General features: G+C 39.2%; 1 protein-coding gene and 1 pseudogene across 6 annotated transcripts in view; one reads left to right on the top strand and one right to left on the bottom strand.

The window, feature by feature from the left end:
• ATRN (attractin) overlaps positions 1–21,378 on the top strand; it is a 171,456-nt gene that overhangs the window by 2,396 nt on the left and 147,682 nt on the right. The gene's annotated exons all lie outside the window — the stretch shown is intronic.
• Positions 16,288–17,424, bottom strand: LOC111184390 (glyceraldehyde-3-phosphate dehydrogenase pseudogene; annotated as a pseudogene).

Here is a 21,378-nt window from a genome sequence, read left to right as displayed (position 1 = left end):
ATGCCACCACCTACATGGGAGGTGGGGTGCTAAGGGTCCAGTATTTACAGAGGCTTGGAGATGAGAGGGATCATGGCAGGATGGATAGAAAGCCAGGTGGCTGGAGCAGAGAGAGCAAAGGGGAGCAAGACTGGTGAGATAGGAGCCAGGCCTTGTGGAGCCCTGTTGGTTGGGTTGAGAATTTTGACCTTTAGTCTGTGAGCAGTAGAATAGCATAGTTCATCTTGTTTTCATGACATTACAGGCTTTTAGATTGGTGCCAGAGCAGGAATGGCCTTTGAAGATGGGGCCAGACCATTTTGAATTTGAGGAACTTCCACGATCAAGTGAATGGATGGTTGGGTCAGAGGAGAGTTCTTCAAGTTCTGAAAATCTGGGATGCCTTAGTAGACCGTGGGGGTGCACAGGGTGGGGAGGGATATATATAGCTAGATCAGTCTGTCTGTAATGTTCAGAGAAGGTGGACTCACTTTAAGCATGAGAGATGGTGGGCAACTAGATTGGAACTGTTGACATGGGTCAGGACAGCAGTAACGAGAACTTGAGATAAGCTGTGGGAATGGAGGCAGGGTTAGGTGCTCGGTGGTATTGTAGAGGTGAGTGACAGATCTTTCTTTGAAACTGGCTTGCTCTTGGGAAGAGAGAGGGGGATGGTGAAGGAAAGAAAACTAGATCCTATCTTAGGTGATTGAGAGGACGGTGTTACCATTAACAGACACAGGGACACAGGAGGAGCAGATTTGAGATGTTTAATTTTGCACATACGGAGATTGGACTGTTCACAGGGTTTCTACCTTGTGGGACAGGTGTAAGTATTGGAGTCATCTACATATAGAGAAAGCAGGTCCAAGTGTCCATGTGGACAGTCCAGAGGATTGGAGAAAAGCTACTTGTTAGGGGGAATATCCAGTCCTGACACTGGTTGTCTCAAATGGCGTCATCCGTGAGTGAAGGGGCACCCCTGGTTGTTGTGGACACTCCACTTGAGCCAGTTCCAGCTGGTGTCAGTGCTCTTTCCTGGGCAAAGAGTTATGACCTTTATTCTGATAATTTCATTATATTTTGTGGGATTCTCGAATTTGCATTTTAAAAAAAGGAAAGTAAGGGACTTCCCTGGTGGTCCAGTGGTAAAGAATCCACCTTCCAATGCAGGGGACGCAGGTTCGATCCCTGGTCAGGGAACTAAGATTCCCCCATGCCACGGGCAACTAAGCCCACACCACAACTACTGAGCTCGCAAACCTCAACTAGAGAGCCCGCATGCCGCAAACTACAGAGCCCACGCGCTCTGGAACCTGCACACCACAACTAGAGAGAGAAAACCCACACACCACAACTAGAGTGAAGCCCGTGTGCCCAACAAAAGATCCCACATGCCTCAGCGAAGATCCTGCATGCTGCAACTAAGACCCGATGCAGCCAAAGATAAATAAATAATAAATCTTAAAAAAAAAGAAGCAATATTTAAAAAAAGTGAAAGTAAGAGGAACTTACATTTCTAGGCTTTAAAAAGAAACCTTTCATTAAATTTTTAGTTGTAGGATTTTTTAGGGGAAGAGTGAAATGTTGGTTTTCATTATGTGTTGGTATGTGTCTCGATTTAACTTACAAACCTCTTTGTTATTAACCTTCGAGACATTAGAATGAATACCTTTCTGGTTTGGGTCAGCATTAGGTTGGTGTGATTTTTAAGCCTTTTAGTTCCATAAATCCTGTGTTACAATTGCTGTTATAAGGTCCTTTTCATTAATTGAAAGGAACGTAGGATAATAAGAGGGTTAGATTTCACTAAAGTTATCATACTGAGTCCATACTACATGCCACGGACTGGATCAGGCATTTTCATGTATATTGTGCCATTTAATCTTCAGGACAACTCTGAGGGTGTTGTTTACAATTTGGATTGTTGTGTGGTTATAGTTAGAAAATCACTTAATTTTTTTCCCAAATGTAAGATACTATAGAAATGATTAATTACAGAGGATAAAGTTAATGGTGTCAGTTTAATAAAAATAACTATGAAATCTTTGGTGGATGATTTCTAAAGCAATGCCAGTTCCATTCATTTTTATGTGATTCAGTAATCATGTTTTTCTACTTGTGATATTGCCATCGAAACTTTTGTTTGGAGGATAAATATATCACATTAAGTTAGAAAATAAAGATGTTAAGCTCATTTATGAAATTAATATGCATTTAATTCTTTTAAGTTCCTGTATACAACTTCTGGGAGGTTAGAATACAATAACCTGCTGAATTAGAGCCTTATAGTTGCCCATGATATTAATACTGTCTATAGAAGAAAAAGAAAGGCATTTATTCAGCATTTGTTTTGTGCACAGCACATTGCAGTAATAGTAGTAGTAATAGTTGCAGCAGTAGCTGCTTCAATTTTTCTAGCATTTCTCCATTTTTTCCAGGTGTTGTGTCAAGGGCCTTTTAGAAATTATTCTTTTTAATCCTTAGAGTGAAGTTATTCCCATTTCACAGTTGGGTAAACCGAAGCTTGGAGATACAGAGTAACTTGCCCAAGGTTACACAACTTGTGAAAAATTGAGATTTGAACTCAGGCCTTGTCTAATTCCCAAACATATGCTTTCCTTTATACCATTTGGCCTCTCATTTTTTCTGAGTCTAGTCATCCTTTATGGACATTATTTGGAAGGGCTGACATAATCCCAACACTCTGAGAAACAAAGGAGGGAAAATAGGTTTGTTACAATAGGAAAGCTAGCATAAAAAAAAAATCTTAATTTACTTGAATCTGTCTGGCTACTGGCCTGAGGACATAAATATGTTTTTCTAACTAGTGAAGTGAAAATTCTGGAAAATAAAATTTGATAAAAGAAGGTAAAATAAATACTTATTTTGCTTACAGTAATTACTAAGAAGTATTAACCTGAAGCCCTAAATTTATGTTCATGAATCAAATTTAGACTTGTCTGTTTTTCCCAGTAGAATATAAGCTCCACGAGGCAGGAATTTTTATCTGTTTTGCTCACTGTTATATTCCCAGAGCCTAGAGCAGTGGCTGAGACATAGTGCTCAATAACTATCGTTGAATGAAGGAATGAAGTTCTGCTATATATTCTTTATGACTTAAAAAAAAGCCATCTGTACCTATATGACTGCCGTGTTTGTCTTTTGTCCTTTTATTTCTCCTGAATTTCATTGTCTTGTCTTCCACTGTTTGCTGGGCATCTTTATTGGGATGTTGTGCTGTCCACCTCATACTAAGCCACATCGAAGACCAAACTTCTTATCCTCATTGAAAAAAATAGTGTTTTCCTTTGTACTTCCTTATTTCAGTAGCAAATTCTACTTTAGATAACCAAAGGTCAAAACTTAGGAGTAATCTTTTGCTCCTTCTGTTTGTTCTCCCTTCTCTAAAGTCTTAGAAATGTGTTCCTTTCCATTCTTCCTGCTGCCATCCTAGTGCACCTGGCCCTTCACCTTATTGCTGACCTGCCTCTGTTGCACCCTGGCTGGTTTCTTGCACCTCCAGAATACATTCTACCCTGTGTCATATAATCCCCTGAGAACATGTATCACTGTCTTGCTCAGAAACCTTCCTAACATACAGAGGGACCTAGGGCCAGATCATTAAACTCCATACCAAGGAGTTTGGGCCTTATCCTCTTGTTTTGTTTTTGTATTTTATTTTGTTTTATTTTATTACTTTATTTATTTTGGCCGTGCTGCACAGCTTGCAGGATCTTAATTCCCTGACCAGGGTTCGAACCTGTGCCCTGAAAGCACAGAGTCCTAACCACTGGACCATCAGGGAATTCCCTGTTTTTGTTTTTTGATTGAAATACAATTTATGTACAATATTATGTTAGTTTCAGGTGTACTACATAGTGATCTGACATTTGCGTACATTATGAAATGATCACCATGATAAGTTTAGTAACTGTCTGTTCCCATACAAAATTACTGTAGTATTATTGACCATATTCCTTATGCTATATATTACATCCCTGTGGCTTATTTATTTTATAATTGGCTGTTTGTAACTCTTAATCCCCTTCACCTATTTTACCCCTACCTGGGCCTTATCCTCTTGGAATTGATAACATGGTCTAAATTACTGACTTTTTAATACCGAATCTCCCAATGTTCCAATCATGTTGGGCACATGATCCAAACCCTGTTACCGCGGGCAGTAGTTTTAACTTGTTTCTTTGATACTGCATAACTGGGATTGCCAATTTCCAGCTCAGGATCAGGCTGTTCTCACTGCCCTGTACTTTAGCTCTTTTTATCTAGTTTCACATTCAGAGGCTCATTAATTGTCACTCTATTTGTAAATTGTATTGGATACAATTTCTATCAAAGTTCTATTAGTGACAGATGCCCAACTCAGACAAGCTTAAGAGAAAAAGATGGGAGAGATTTATTGGTTTATGTGACAGAAAAGTCCAGGGGATATTGTTGGCTTCATATGTGGGTAGATCCAGGTGACCAGTTGGTCTCTCTCCTTCTCTCTTTACTGGCCTCACTTTCAGGCAGGCTCTCTTCATGTGATGTCTCCAGGAGCTAAATCAAACTGGAAAAGAGTAACTTTTCCTTAGGAGCGTGTAACAGATAAGGAAGAGTGAGAGTCTCGCTGATTGGTTGGTCCCTTGTCCTTTACTGAAGCAGTCACTGTGGCTAGTGTCGTGGGAATGTTCTGACTGATCAGACCTGAGTTGAGTACCTCTCTGGAGCTGGGGGATGAGGGTCCAACTCCATAGATGGAAGGACTGAGAAAGGGGAAGGAAAACAGAAAACACAGTCACCAGAAAGTGGGGCCAGTACCGGGCAGGTGAGGACAGTGACATCGCTGCCTATTCTTAGAACCTGTTGTTTGGTGAATACTCAGTAAGTGTTGATGAAGAAAATTGGGAATGGTCTGGAAAATATCGTATCATGTAATGAGATGCTGGTCCCCCAGTTTATCAGAAATTCACTCCATGAGGGACCCACTATGTGGAATGTTGAGGTTACTGCAGTGAAGACTGTTCTGTGTTGAGAGCCAAGTCATTGAATGGCAGTTATTCATCCCTTGATATGTGACAGGGAAAAAAGAGAGGATTATGGGAAGAATCAACAAAATATGTGCTTATGTTGTGTGAATTTATGTTATTTTGGGTGGAAACTTTATATAAAATACATAACAGACCTTTCAAGCTTTTGGCTGATTCCTGGAAGAGTTTACTTAGATGAAAAGGTAAAAATATGTTTATTGAGTAAAAAGAAAAATTTAGCATGAATGTCTTAATATAATTGCCTAATATGTTTGAAAGCAGGTATCTGACATTTGAACTTTACCTCTGTGAAAGGTTCCCAAGATAGGCAAATGCATTTTATTTACTACAGTATAGAAGACAGATAAATATATAGGAAAAAAGCACAGTATGTTTATGATCAAAACAGTTTTTACCAATTGTGATTAACTTATTTAATAAATTTGTAGGTTATCTTTATCTTGAGAATTAAATATAGAAGTAGGTACCTGTTAGCGTGGTTGAACAGAAATCATATTGGTTTTTCTCTTTAAATACAATCTTGTTCCTAAAACTGAAATGAAACTGTGGTTGTACTTTCCCTCATGATTGTATCTAGAAATTCATCAGCCACTAACCTATTATGAAAACTTGTTTCTCATTTATACTCTTTACTATTTTCTGTGATTTCCCAAATGCATGGTGGCAAAACTGCCTCTTATTCATATATTATATACTAATCTAATCCTTCGTTTTGTTGCTTTCTTCCTTCCATTTTTCCTTTTCTCCCTATACTTTCAAACTGGCCCTTTATTGTTAGCCTGACTTTTTCTAATTTTTCCTCCTTAGGGTGAATTTCTTTTATTTACCTTGCTTTTTTCTTTCTCCTCCTTTTATTGATGTCATATCCCTTTAACTGCTTTTCTTTTAACACATGAGACCCTGGTTCGATTTCATCCTTTCAGTTTTTAATTCTTTAAGTTTTCTGTTTTTTCAAGTACATTTTGAGTGAAGCTTAATTCAGGCTATTTATTTACGTGTTTACTTATCTAGAATTCTCTTTCACTTATAGAAGTCAATTTTAGTTATGGCTGAATTGCCTCTTTATTGTTTTAGAATTTGACATTAACGGTGTACAGTTATTAAGCTGAATGAATTTTCCAATTAATTCCTCTTGGTACTTTTTGCATTCTAATTAAGGATTTTCTAATTTGTTTATTAATAAGCCTATAAGCATTAGAGGCTGAAATTGTGTCAGGTGCTATTAAGGGACACAAAAGTAACCTCTTGACCAGTGTTTCCTATATTTTTTGATTCACAAATCCTTTCACAAAAATGTATAATCTTGTGGACTATCTTAATTACACATTAAAAAATGTATCCTATTTTTGATAAGGTGATTTTAAATAGTAAAAAGTAATTTCCTATTAAACATTATAACATACATTTTGAATACAATTTGTAATATTCACAATATAAAAAGAAAAATTTCTTTTCCCTCTTTAACATGTGGGCACATGTTGTTTAATGTATTTTAAATTAATTGAGTAAGGAGAAGCATTATTTATACACAAATAAAAAGTGACATTTAGTTTGGGGATCGAATATAGTTTAAAATAGAGATTGTATTTGGCTCTGCTTTATACTATAAAAATAGACAACTTTCCTGTCCTCATGTTTCTTATTCATGCATTTGTGCTTTAAAAATTATTTCTTAGAATTTTTTTGTGTTTTGTTTCTAAATGATAAAATGATAGTGGTTTTCAGCTGTATGTAAGCATTCCTTTGCAAATAGCATACTTCCTGGGTGGATCGCTTTTCAAAATTGAATGAAAAGGCCAAACTGGCTGTAATTCTCACTTAATTTTCCCCTTTCACATTGGTTTTTGAAATACTGGAGACATCTTGCAAAGTTATACAAGGATTTTTCTTTTTTCTCCCATATCTCTTCCCTCGTGTGTCTCCCTCCCTCCCACCCTCCCTATCCCACCCCTCTGGGTGCTCACAAAGCACCGAGCTGATCTCCCTGTGCTGTGCGGCTGCTTCCCACTAGCTATCTGTTTTACGTTTGGTAGTGTATATATGCCCATGCCACTCTCTCACTTTGTCACAGCTTACCCTTCCCCCTCCCCATATCCTCAAGTCCATTCCGTAGTAGGTCTCTGTCTTTATTTCTGTCTTACCCCTAGGTTCTTCATGACATTTCTTTTTCTTAGATTCCATAATATATGTGTTAGCATACGGTATTTGTTTTTCTCTTTCTGACTTACTTCACTCTGTATGACAGACTCTAGGTCCATCCATCTCACTACAAATAACTCAATTTTGTTTCTTTTTATGGCTGAGTAATATTCCATTGTATATATATGCCACATCTTCTTTATCCATTCATCCGATGATGGACACTTAGGTTGTTTCCATCTCCTGGCTATTGTAAATAGAGCTGCAATGAACATTTTGGTACATGACTTTTTGAATTATGGTTTTCTTAGGGTATATGCCCAGTAGTGGGATTGCTGGGTCATATGGTAGTTCTATTTGTAGTTTTTTAAGGAACCTCCATACTGTCCTCCATAGTGCTGTACCAATTCACATTCCCACCAGCAGTGCAAGAGTGTTCCCTTTTCTCCACACCCTCTCCAGAATTTATTGTTTCTAGATTTTTTGATGATGGCCATTCTGACCGGTGAGAGATGAGATCTCATTGTAGTTTTGATTTCATTTCTCTAATGATTAATGATGTTGAGGATTCTTTCATGTGTTTGTTGGCAGTCTGTATATCTTCTTTGGAGAACTGTCTATTTAGGTCTTCTGCCCATTTTTGGATTGGGTTGTTTGTTTTTTTGTTGTTGAGCTGCATGAGCTGCTTGTAAATTTTGGAGATTAATCCTTTGTCAGTTGCTTCATTTGCAAATATTTTCTCCCATTCTGAGGGTTGTCTTTTGGTCTTGTTTATGGTTTCCTTTGCTGTGCAAAAGCTTTGAAGTTTCATTAGGTCCCATTTGTTTATTTTTGTTTTTATTTCCATTTCTCTAGGAGGTGGGTCAAAAAGGATCTTGCTGTGATTTATGTCATAGAGTGTTCTGCCTATGTTTTCCTCTAAGAGTTTGATAGTTTCTGGCCTTACATTTAGGTCTTTAATCCATTTTGAGCTTATTTTTATGTATGGTGTTAGGGAGTGTTCTAATCTCATACTTTTACATGTACCTGTCTAGTTTTCCCAGCACCACTTATTGAAGAGGCTGTCCTTTCTCCACTGTACATTCCTGCCTCCTTTATCAAAGATAAGGTGACCATATGTGCGTGGGTTTATCTCTGGGCTTTCTGTCCTGTTCCATTGATCTATCTTTCTGTTTTTGTGCCAGTACCATACTGTCTTGATTACTGTAGCTTTGTAGTGTAGTCTGAAGTCAGAGAGCCTGATTCCTCCAGCTCCGTTTTTCGTTCTCAAGATTGCTTTGGCTATTCGGGGTCTTTTGTGTTTCCATACAAATTGTGAAATTTTTTGTTCTAGTTTTGTGAAAAATGCCACTGGTAGTTTGATAAGGATTGCATTGAATCTGTAGATTGCTTTGGGTAGTAGTGTCATTTTCACAATGTTGATTCTTCCAATCCAAGAACATGGTATATCTCTTCATCTATTTGTATCATCTTTAATTTCTTTCATCAGTGTCTTATAATTTTCTGCATACAGGTCTTTTGTCTCCTTAGGTAGGTTTATTCCTAGATATTTTATTCTTTTTGTTGCAATGGTAAATGGGAGTGCTTTCTTGATTTCACTTGCAGATTTTTCATCATTACTGTATAGGAGTGCCAGAGATTTCTGTGCGTTAATTTTGTATCCTGCTACTTTAACAAATTCATTGATTAGCTCTAGTAGTTTTCTGCTAGCATCTTTAGGATTCTCTATGTATAGTATCATGTCATCTGCAAACAGTGACAGCTTTACTTCTTCTTTTCCAATTTGATTCCTTTTATTTCCTTTTCTTCTCTGATTGCTATGGCTAAAACTTCCAAAACTATGTTCAATAAGAGTGGTGAGAGTGGGCACCCTTGTCTTGTTCCTGATCTTAGTGGAAATGCTTTCAGTTTTTCCACCATTGAGGACGATGCTGGCTGTGGGTTTGTCATATATGGCTTTTATTATGTTGAGGAAAGTTCCCTCTATGCCTACTTTCTGCAGGGTTTTTATCATAAATGGGTGTTGAATTTTGTCGAAAGCTTTCTTTGCATCTATTGAGATGACCATATGGTTTTTCTCCTTCAGTTTGTTAATATGGTGTATCACGTTGATTGATTTGCGTACACTGAAGAATGCTTGTATTCCTGGAATAAACCCCACTTGATCATGGTGTATGATCCTTTTAATGTGCTGTTGGATTCTGTTTGCTAGTATTTTGTTGAGGATTTTTGCATCTATGTTCATCAGTGATATTGGCCTGTAATTTTCTTTCTTTGGGACATCCTTGTCTGGTTTTGCTATCAGGGTGATGGTGGCCTCGTAGAATGAGTTTGGGAGTGTTCCTCCCTCTGCTATATTTTGGAAGAGTTTGAGAAGGATAGGTGTTAGCTCTTCTCTAAATGTTTGATAGAATTCCCCTGTGAAGCCATCTGGTCCTCGGCTTTTGTTTGTTGGAAGATTTTTTTTTTTTTTTTTTGTGGTCTTTCCCGTCGCGGAGCACAGGCTCCGGATGCGCAGGCTCAGTGGCCAAAGCTTCACGGGCCCAGCCGCAACGCGGCATGTGGGATCTTCCAGGACCAGGGCATGAACCCGTGTCCCCTGCATCGGCAGGCGGACTCTCAACTACTGCGTCACCAGGGAAGCCCTGTTGGAAGATTTTTAATCACAGTTTCAATTTCAGTGCTTGTGATTGGTCTGTTCATATTTTCTATTTCTTACTGATTCAGTCTTGTCAGCTTGTGCATTTCTAAGAATTTGTTCATTTCTTCCAGGTTGTCCATTTTATTGGCATAGTGTGGCTTGTGGTAATCTCTCATGATCTTTTGTATTTCTGCAGTGTCAGTTGTTACTTCTCCTTCTTCATTTCTAATTTTATTGATTTGAGTCTTCTCCCTTTTTTTCTTGATGAGTCTGGCTAATGGTTTATCAATTTTGTTTATCTTCTCAAAGAACCAGCTTTTAGTTTTATTGATCTTTGCTATCGTTTCCTTCATTTCTTTTTCATTTATTTCTGATCTGATCTTTATGATTTCTTTCCTTCTGCTAACTTTGGGGTTTTTTTGTTCTTTATCTAATTGCTTTAGGTGCAAGGTTAGGTTGTTTATTCGAGATGTTTCCTGTTTCTTAAGGTAGGGTTGTATTGTTACAAACTTCCTTCTTAGAACTGCTTTTGCTGCATCCCATAGGTTTTGGGTCGTCATGTCTCCAGTCATTTGTTTCTAGGTATTTTTTTATTTCCTCTTTGATTTCTTCAGTGATCTCTTGATTATTAAGTAGTGTATTGTTTAGCCTCCATGTGTTTGTATTTTTTACAGATCTTTTCCTGTAATTGATATCTAGTCTCATAGCATTGTAGTCGGAAAAGATACTTGATGCAATTTCAATTTTCTTAAATTTACCAAGGCTTGATTTGTGACCCAAGATATGATCTATCCTGGAGAATGTTCCATGAGCACTTGAGAAAAATGTGTATTCTGTTGTTGGAATGTCCTATAAATATCAATTAAGTCCATCTCCTTTAATGAATCATTTAAAGCTTGTGTTTCCTTATTTATTTTCATTTTGGATGATCTGTCCATTGGTGAAAGTGGGGTGTTAAAGTCCCCTACTATGAATGTGTTACTGTCGCTTTCCCCTTTTATGGCTGTTATTATTTGTCGTATGTATTGAGGTGCTCCTATGTTGGGTGCATAAATATTTACAATTGTTATATCTTCTTCTTGGGTTGATCCCTTGATCATTATGTAGTGTCCTTCTTTGTCTCTTGTAATAGTCTTTATTTTAAAGTCGATTTTGTCTGATATGAGAATTGCTACTCCAGCTTTCTTTTGGTTTCCATTTGGATGGAATACCTTTTTCCATCCCCTCACTTTCAGTCTGTATGTGTCTCTAGGTCTGAAGTGGGTCTCTTGTAGACAGCATATATATGGGTCTTGTTTTTGTATCCATTCAGCCAGTCTGTGTCTTTTGGTGGGAGCATTTAATCCGTTTACATTTAAGGTAATTATCGATATGTATGTTCCTATTCCCATTTTCTTAATTGTTTTGGGTTTGTTATTGTAGATCTTTTCCTTCTCTTGTGTTTCTTGCCTAGAGAAGGTCCTTTAGCATTTGTTGTAAAGCTGGTTTGGTGGTGCTGAACTCTCTCAGCTTTTGCTTGTCTGTAAAGGTTTTAATTTCTCCATCAAATCTGAATGAGATCCTTGCTGGGTAGAGTAATCTTGGTTGTAGGTTTTTCTCCTTCATCGCTTTAAATATGTCCTGCCAGTCCCTTCTGGCTTGCAGAGTGTCTGCTGAAAGATCAGCTGTTACCTTATGGGGATTCCTTTGTGTGTTATTTGTTGTTTTTCCCTTGCTGCTTTTAATATTTTTTCTTTGTATTTAATTTTTGACAGTTTGATTAATATGTGCCTTGGCGTGTTTCTCCTTGGATTTATCCTGTATGGGATTCTGTGCTTCCTGGACTTGATTAACTATTTCCTTTCCCATATTAGGGAAGTTTTCAACTATAATCTCTTCAAATATTTTCTCAGTCCCTTTCTTTTTCTCTTCTTCTGGAACCCCTATAATTCGAATGTTGGTGCGCTTAATGTTGTCTCAGAGGTCCGTGAGACTGTCCTCAGTTCTTTTCATTCTTTTTTCTTTATTCTTCTCTGCAGTAGTTATTTCCACTATTTTATCTTCCAGGTCACTTATCCGTTCTTCTGCCTCAGTTATTCTGCTATTGATCCCTTCTAGAGTATTTTTAATTTCATTTATTGTGTTGTTCATCGTTGCTTGCTTCGTCTTTAGTTCTTCTAGGTCCTTGTTAAATGTTTCTTGAATTTTCTCCATTCTATTTCCAAGATTTTAGATCATCTTTACTATCATTATTCTGAATTACTTTTCAGGTAGACTGCCTATTTCCTCTTCATTTGTTAGGTCTGGTGGGTTTTTATCTTGCTCCTTCATCTGCTGTGTGTTTTTCTGTCTTCTCATTTTGCTTATCTTACTGTGTTTGGGGTCTCCTTTTTGCAGGTTGCAGGTTCGTAGTTCCCGTTGTTTTTGGTGTCTGTCCCCAGTGGCTAAAGTTGGTTCAGTGGGGTGTGTAGGCTTCCTAGTGGAGGTGACTAGTGCCTGTGTTCTGGTGGATGAGGCTGGATCTTGTCTTTCTGGTGTGCAGGTCCACGTCTGGTGGTGTGTTTTGGGGTTTCTGTGGCCTTATGATTTTAGGCAGCCTCTCTGCTAATGGGTGGGGTTGTGTTCCTGTCTTGCTAGTTGTTTGGCATAGGGTGTCCAGTACTGTAGCTTGCTGGTTGTTGAGTGAAGATGGGTGTTGGTGTTGATATGGAGATCTCTGGTAGATTTTCGCCGTTTGATATTACGTGGAACTGGGAAGTCTCTTGTGGACCAGTGTCCTGAAGTTGGCTCTCTCACCTCAGAGGCACAGCACTGACTCCTGGCTGCAGCACCAAGAGCCTTTCATCCTCACGGCTCTGAATAAAAGGGGGAAAAAGTAGAAAGAAAGAAAGAAAGAAAGAGGACAACAGAAAATAAAGTAAGATAAAATAAAATAAAGTTATTAGAATAAAAAATAATTATGAAGCAAATTTTTTTTAAAAAGTAAAAAACGAAAAGGACGGATAGAACCCTAGGACAAATGGTGAAAGCAAAGCTATACAGACAAAATCTCACACAGAAGCATACACATACACACTCACAAAAAGAGGAAAAGGGGAAAAAATAATAAATCTTGCTTTCAAAATCCACCTCCTCAATTTGGGATGATTCGTTGTCTATTCACGTATTCCACAGATGCAGGTACGTCAAATTGATTGTGGAGCTTTAATCCGCTGCTTCTGAGGGAAGGGATTTCCCCTTCTCTTCTTTGTTCTCACAGCTCCCGGGGCTCAGCTTTGGATTTGGCCCCGCCTCTGCGTGTAGGTCGCTGGATGGCATCTGTTCTTCGCTGAGACAGGACGGGGTTAAAGGAGCCGCTGATTCAGGGGCTCTGGCTCACTCAGGCCGGGGGGAGGGAGGGGTACGGACTGCGGGGCGAGCCTGCGGCGGCAGAGTCCAGCATGACGTTGCACCATCCTGAGGCGTGCCGTGCGTTCTCCCGGGGAAGTTGTCCCTGGATCCTGGCACCCTGGCAGTGGCGGGCTGCACAGACTCCCGGGAGGGGCGGTGTGGATAGTGACCTGTGTTCGCACACAGACTTCTTGGTGGCGGCAGCAGCAGCCTTAGCGTCTCATGCCCATCTCTGGGACCCGCGCTGTTAGCCGCGGCTCGCGCCTGTCTCTGGAGGTCCTTTAAGCAGCGCTCTTAATCCCCTCTCCTTGCGCACCAGGAAACAAAGAGGGAAGAAAAAGTCTCTTGCTTCTTCGACAGGTCTAGACTGTTCCCCGGACTCCCTCCTGGCTAGCCGTGGTGCACTAACCCCCTGCAGGCTGTGTTCACGCCGCCAACCCTAGTCCTCTCCCTTTGCTCCGACCGAAGCCCAAGCCTCAGCTCCCAGTCCCCGCCCGCCCCAGCTGGTGAGCAGACACGCCTCTTGGGCTGGTGAGTGCTGGTCGCACTGATCCTCTGTGCAGGAATCTCTCCGCTTTGCCTTCCGCACCCCTGTTGCTGCGCTCTCCTCCTCGGCTCCGAAGCTTCCCCCCTCTGCCACCCGCAGTCTCCGCCCGCGAAGGGGCTTCCTAGTGTGTGGAAACCTTTCCTCCTCCACAGCTCCCGCCCACTGGTGCAGGTTCCATCCCTATTCTTTTGTCTCTGTTTATTCTTTTTTCTTTTGCCCTACCCAGGTACATGGGGAGTTTCTTGCCTTTTGGGAGGTCTGAGGTCTTCTGCCAGCGTTCAGTAGGTGTTCTGTAGGAGTTGTTCCACCTGTAGATGTATTTCTGGTGTATCTGTGGGGAGGAAGGTGATCTCCGCGTCTTACCCTTCTGCCATCTTCCTGGATATCCCCTATACAAGGATTTTAATCAGAAGGTTTAGCAAGATGATCTTGAGGCAAATTTGCAGAATTAGGTTCATTTCGTACCCTTCCCTAAAATGTATTTAAATATCATGTCTTATGCGTCTCTTTTAATAGATACCATTACTGTCTTTTAATTGGAACATCATTTGGACTCCTGGTTGAGAAACACTGACTGACCCTGACCAAGTAACTGGTTGCTTTGGTGCATGTATTTGGTGCTGGTTCAGTCTCTGAGCTAACTTTAACTTCCTTTTAACATGAAATATTTTAAGCTTGTGGAAGAGATACAAAGAATAATAAAATGAACATCTGTGTACTTGCAACCTAGCTCTTCTGAATTCCTTCATATTAATATTACTACATAATTATATAAGTTGTGTAATATAAAGCATTACAGATATCACCAAGGTTCCTATATTACTCCTTCCTCATTCTGTTTACCTTAACTCTCCCCAGAGGTAACTAGTGTGGTGAAGTTGATGTTTATTATTTCTCTTATATGTTTCTATTTCACTACAGATACACACACACACACACACAATGTCTTGTTTCCAAAAACAAGATCATGATTTCAAACTTTATAAAAAGTAATCATTCTGTAATATGTTTTATCCCCGCTCCTAAACCTATTTTTTTATGCTTTTGAGATGTTTGTGTTGATAAATGTAGTACTAGTTGATTTCATAACTGTATTCATTACAGAATTCCAATTTATTTACCTAGTTTTCTGCTGCTGGGCATTTAGATTTTTCCAGCTTGTGCTGTTACGAACAGTGCTACAATTAACATTTTTACATATCTCTTTGTGTACCTGTGTATGATTTTTCTCTAGGGCTTTGATCTTCAAATTTTGAAGTACCTCCAAAATATTTAAAAATTCTGTTTACTTCCTTGAGTACTTTTAGGTTAACATGCAGTTGACATTTTTAAAAAAGGTCTTTATGTAGTTGCAAAGAATGTCATTTCTGGTGTATTATAAATAGAGTTACTGAAAAAACCCATTGTATTACTTTACAAAATTTATTGGGTACCTGCAAATTTTATAGCAGTTTGTTAACCATTCTCACTTTTTTTTTTATACATCTTTATTGGAGTAAAATTGCTTTACAATGGTGTGTTAGTTTCTGCTTTATAACAAAGTGAATCAGTTATACATATACATATGTTCCCATATCTCTTCCCTCTTCCAGCTCCCTCATTCTCACTCTTTTTAAAAATACGCATTTAGGGTCTTCTTCAACAGTCAATTTTTTCAGTGTCCCTTTTTTTTTTTTTTTTTGCCTAACTTCTTATTTCATTCTAATTCCTCTGTACAATTTTTCCCCCCGGGTTATGAATTCTGTCCACTGATCTAAATGTCAGATAACATAAAACTCACCGTTTTAAAGTGTACAGTTACGTGATTTTTAGTGTATTCATAAAGTTGTGCAACCATCATCACTATCTAATTCCAGAATATTTTCATTATGCCAAACAGAAACCCTGTACCTGTTAGCAGTCACTCCCCATTCCTCCTTCCTCCCAGTGCCTGACAACCACAGTCTACTTTCTACTTATGGATTTTCTGTCCTAGGCATTTGTGGTCATTTGTGACTGACTTCTTTTACTTCGTGTAATGTTTTCAAGATTCATCCATGTTGTATCATATATCAGTACTTCATTCCTTTTTATGGCTGAATAATATTCCATAGTATACATATACCACATCTTATTTTTCCATCCATTAGTTGATGGACATTTGGGTTGCTTCCACCCTTTGCCTGTTATGAATAATGCTGCTGTGAACATTCATGTACAAATTTTTGAGTGGACATATGGGTATGTCTCTTGGGTGTTTGCCTAGGAGTGGAATTGATGGGTCCACGGTAACGCAATGTTTACTTTTTGAGGAAGTGCCAAACTTTTTCACAGCAACTGTACCAGTTTACATTCCTACCAGCAGTGTATGAGAGTTGCATTTTCTCCATGTTCTCATCAATACTTATTTTCTGAAGTTTTATTTATTCATTTATTTATTTATTTATTTATTTTCTGGGTACAGTGTACTTTATTGATGGTACATGACAAGGTAGGGCTCCCTAAGCCCCTCCTCCTCTCCTTCCTCAGGGGGTCTGGGATGGAAACCACGTGAAGGTCAGGAGATTCTCAGGTGTGTTGGAGGACGGAGTTGGGGCAATGACTCCCCAGCAGCAGAGGACCTCTCTCTTCCTCTCGTGCTCCTGCTGGGGCTGGTGGTCCAGGGACTCTTACTCCTTGGAGGCCATGTGGACCATGAGGTCCACCACCTGTTGCTGTAGCCAAATTCATTGTCATACCAGGAAATGAGCTTGACAAAGTGGTCGTTGAGGGCGATGCCAGCCCCAGCATCGAAGGTAGAAGAGTGGGTGTCACTGTTGAAGTCATAGGAGACAACGTGGTCCTCAGTGTAGCCCAGGATGCCCTTGAGGGGGCCATCCACCGCTTGCTTCACCACCTTCTTGATGTCCTCGTATTTGGCAGGTTTCTCCAGGCGGCAGGTCAGATCCACGACGGACACGTTGGGGGTGGGGACGTGGAAAGCCATGCCAGTGAGCTTCCCGTTCAGCTCAGGGATGACCTTGCCCACAGCCTTGGCAGCGCCAGTAGAAGCAGGGATGATGTTCTGGGCAGCCCCTCGGCCATCACGCCACAGCTTCCCGGAGGGGCCATCCATGGTCTTCTGGGTGGCAGTGATGGCATGGACCGTCGTCATGAGTCCTTCCACGATGCCGAAGTGGTCATGGATGACCTTGGCCAGGGGGGCCAAGCAGTTGGTGGTGCAGGAGGCATTGCTGACAATCTTGAGGTGGTTGTCATACTTCTCATGGTTCACGCCCATGACAAACATGGGGGCATCGGCAGAAGGGGCAGAGATGATGACCCTCTTGGCTCCACCCTTCAAGTGAGCCCTGGCCTTCTCCATGGTGGAAGACGCCGGTGGACTCCACCACATACTCATCACCAGCATCACCCCATTTGATGTTGGTGGGATCTCGCTCCTGGAAGATGGTGATGGCCTTTCCATTGACGACAAGCTTCCCGTTCTCAGCTTTGACTGTGCCATGGAACTTGCCATGGATGGAATCATACTGGAACATGTAGACCATGTAGTGAAGGTCAATGAAGGGGTCATTGATGGCGCCAATGTCCACTTTGCCAGAGTTAAAAGCAGCCCTGGTGACCAGGCGCCGAATATGGCCAAATCCGTTTGCTCCGACCTTCACCATCTTGTCTCCGGGACGCAGCTGGCACTGCACACAAGACACGGCTGTCTGTCGAACGGGAGGAGCAGAGAGCTTTTCATTCATTTATTTTTTAAAAAAATATTTATTTGGTTGCATTGGTCTTAGTTGCAGCATGCGGGATCTTTGTTGCGGCATCTGGAATCTTTCGTTGCAGAGCGAGGGCTCTTCGTTGCAGTGCGCGGGCGTCTCTCTAGTTGTGGCGTGGGGACTTCTCTCTGGTTGTGGTGCGCAGGCTCGGTAGTTGCGTCACGTGGGCTCTCTAGTTGTGCGCGTGTGCTTAGTTGCCCAATGGCATGTGGGATCTTAGTTCCCCAACCAGGGATCAAACCTGTGTCCCCTGCATTGGAAGGTAGATTCTTAACTATTGGACTACCAGGGAAGTCCCATTCATTTATTGTTATAAAATTGTTTATATAAATAAATGAATGAATGGCTATCCTAGTAAGTACAAGCTGATATCTCATTATGGCTTTGATTTGTATTTCCCTAATGACTATTGGTTTTTAGTATCTTTTCATGTGCCTGTGTGGCCATTTGTATATCGCCTTTGGAAAAATGTCTACTCCAATCGTTTGACCATTTTTAAAATTATTTGTCTTTTTATTGTTGAGTTGTAAGGTTCTTTATATGTTCTGGATATTAGACCCTTGTCAGATATATGATTTGCAAATAATTTCCTCTTATTTTTTTGGTTGTTTTTCACAAGAACAACCTTGATAATGCTTTTTACATACAAAAGTTTAAAATTTTGATGAAGTCTAATTTTTCTTTTCTTTTTTTTTTTGTTCATTTGCTTGTGCTTTAAGTGTCTTTCTTATCTAGGAAACCATTTCCTAATCCACGGTCATGAAGATTTACACCTGTGTTTTCTTTTTAAGAGTTTTATAGGGTTAGCTTTTACATTTTGGTCTTTGATCCATTTTGAATTAATTTTTGTACATGCTGTGTGAGGTGGTGGTTCCACTTCATTTTGTTGCATGTGGATATCCAGTTCCAGCACCATTTATTGAAGAAACTATTTTTCCCCCATTGAATGGTCCTGGTACCCATGTCAAAAATCAGTTAACTCTAGATGAATGGGTTTATTTCTAGACTCACAGTTATGTTCCATTGACCTATATGTTTGTTGTTATGTCAGTACCAGACCATCCTGATTAGTTTGTAATAAGTAGTTTTGTAATAAGTTTCAAAATCTTCATATATAGTTCTAAAAAAGTTTTATTTTGAGATAATCGTCGATCCATATACAGTTCTAAGAAATGATAGATTTCTTATATCTGTCACCCGTTTCTCTTAATAGTAACATCTTGCGTAACCATAGTACAAAAGCACAACCAGAATATTGACATTGATACAGTCCATCAACCTTATTCAGATTTCACCAGTTTTACGTGCACTAATTTGTGTGTGTACGTGTATTTCCCCCATAGAAGTTTATTCTAACATAGTTCTATGCTTGAAGATAGTTTGAGTATCCTATCTTTTCTGTAATAAGGATTTGTAAAGAAATGATTTTTTTTTCAGCTTTCTATGACCATGAGACCTCACATGCTGAAGATTTTCTTCTGAATTAACTAATTATTACAGTTATTTGTAGTATACAGCTGAGCAAACGACACAAATCTAATACACGTTTTTTGAAAAAACTTTTAAACATTTTTTATTGGAAAAGCATCTCTTGTTGAGATGGATAGTACTTTTAAAAATCTGTGATGACGGACTTCCTTGGTGGCACAGTGGTTGAGAATCTGCCTGCCAGTACAGGGACACGGGTTCGAGCCCGGGTCTGTGAGGATCCTACATGCTGCAGAGCAACTAAGCCTGTGCACCGCAACTACTGAGCCTGCGCGCCTAGAGCCTGTGCTCCACAAGGAGAAGCCACCACAATGAGAGGCCCGCACACTGCAACGAGGAGTAGCCCCGGCTCGCCGCAACTGTAGAAAGCCCTCACGCAGCAATGAAGACCCAACGCAGCCAAAAAAAAAAAAAAAATCTGTGATGAAATAATTTACTGTTAGAACGAGGCAGAGTTTAGTGTAAATATTAATCCCTTTTCCCCCTTTGGTAAATGTAAAACTAATAAAACTTGTTAACATAAATAAGTTTTAAAATTATTTTTTAAAATATTTATTTATTTATTTTTTGGCTGCATTGGGGCTTAGTTGCAGCACGCGGGATCTTTCATAAATTGTGGCATGCAGGCTTAGTTTCCCTGTGGCATGTGGCATTGCAAAACAGATTCTTAACCACTGGACCACGAGGGAAGCCCCAAATAAGTATCTTTAAATGAGAGAAACTTTGTTGTGGCAGGGTCTGTCAAGTATTTGAACTCCTTTTAAATTATATGCCAAAAGTCAAATGATAGTCTTTCATCGAAAATTTGTTTTAAGTATGTACCAGGCAACAGCTGAGTTATATCTGCCTTCAGTTTTGTTGTAAGCAAAAAATTGGAAACCACCTGACTTTCAAAAGGATTTGTTACCTAGTCATTAGGAGTAAAATTGCTGGGTCAGAGCACTTCAATTTTAGATATTACTAAATTGTTCTTAAAAGGGATTGGTCTAGATTTTACTCCCATGTTTGGGTTCATTTTACTCGTTCATGTTTGGGTGTTCTAGTTTTTTTTTTCACTCCAATCTGATGGGTATGAAATTGTATATGGTGGTTTTATTTTGCATTCTCTTGATTACTAGTAAGAGTGACTATCTTTCAATATGTTTAAAGGCCATATTTCGTTTATGTTCATTTGAATTGCTTTTTCTTGCCTTTTGCCCATTTGTCATTTGGGTTGATTTTTAAATTAGTTTATAGGAGTTCTTCATATATTCTGTATATTAATCCTGGGATTATATATGCAGCAATGATCTTCTTTTAGTAAATGGCTTATTTTATTTTACAGTTCAAAAATTTTACCTATAATTGATTGGATAAATAATTGATAAGAAGGAACAAATATTACAGAAGAATTCTGAATATTATAAGCAGACACTTCCCTGTCTAGGATGCGGAGCTTAATTTCTCTCCACTGCCCTCCTTAAGTATAGGCAGTATTTAGCGAATCTTATCCAAAGAGTAGAATATGGAGAGGGGAAAAATAGTAACTTTACAGTGGAGAAACTTGGCAAGCACTACCTTGACCAAATGATCAGGGTTAACATTGCTGTGGTAAAATGTGTTGATATCATGTGCCTCCTGATGCGATGTGATTAGGAGGGTATGTTGCTTCTGTGGCGTTTTTCCCAAAGCCCCGTAACCCCAATGTAATCATGAGAAAAACATCAGACAAATTGAGGAACATTCCACAAAATGCTTGATAGTACACTATCTCAAAACTGTCAAGGTCATGAAAAACAAGGAAACACTAAGAAACTGTCATAGACCAGGGGGACAAAGGAGACATGATGAATAAATGTAATGTGGTATCCTGGAACAGAAAATAGTATATTAGTGTAAAAAAATAGTATATTAGTGTAAAAAAATTAGTGTAAAAAATTAGTGTAAAAAAATAGTATATTAGTGTAAAAAAATTAGTGTAAAAAAAAAGAACTTGGAATAAAGTCTGGCGTTTAGGGAATAGAAAAGTACCAATATTGGTTTCTTAGCCTGGCAAATGTATCATAGTAATTTAATATGTTAGGTGAAACTGGATAAGAGGTGTCTGGGAATTCACTGTATCATCTCTGCAACTTTTCTGTAAATCCAAAATTATATTTTTAAAAAATTTATTAAGAAATTTTTACTTAATTTTGTTGAATCTAAGATGCCATCAATTATAAGATACACCATTATTTTATGTACTACTAAGAAAGAAAAATGTTTCTAGTATTATTAAGATATTGGTATCAGTTCTAAGAAGCACCTTGATTTCAGAGATAGTAAATGAGAAAAGAAAGGCATGTCTTCGAACAGATGAAATATGGTCTTTTCTTAAATTGGTAATGCATTCAAAAGCTACAAAGGGATATATGATAGAAAGTTTTCCTTTCC

Source organism: Delphinapterus leucas, chromosome 15, assembly GCF_059928025.1.
Source record: "Delphinapterus leucas isolate spDelLeu-1000000601 "Yukka" chromosome 15, BTC_Dleu_Yukka2, whole genome shotgun sequence".
NCBI classification, from domain to species: Eukaryota; Metazoa; Chordata; class Mammalia; order Artiodactyla; family Monodontidae; genus Delphinapterus; species Delphinapterus leucas.
The sequence above is the reverse complement of the archived record's forward strand: the minus strand, read 5'-3'. Positions and strand labels throughout refer to the sequence as shown.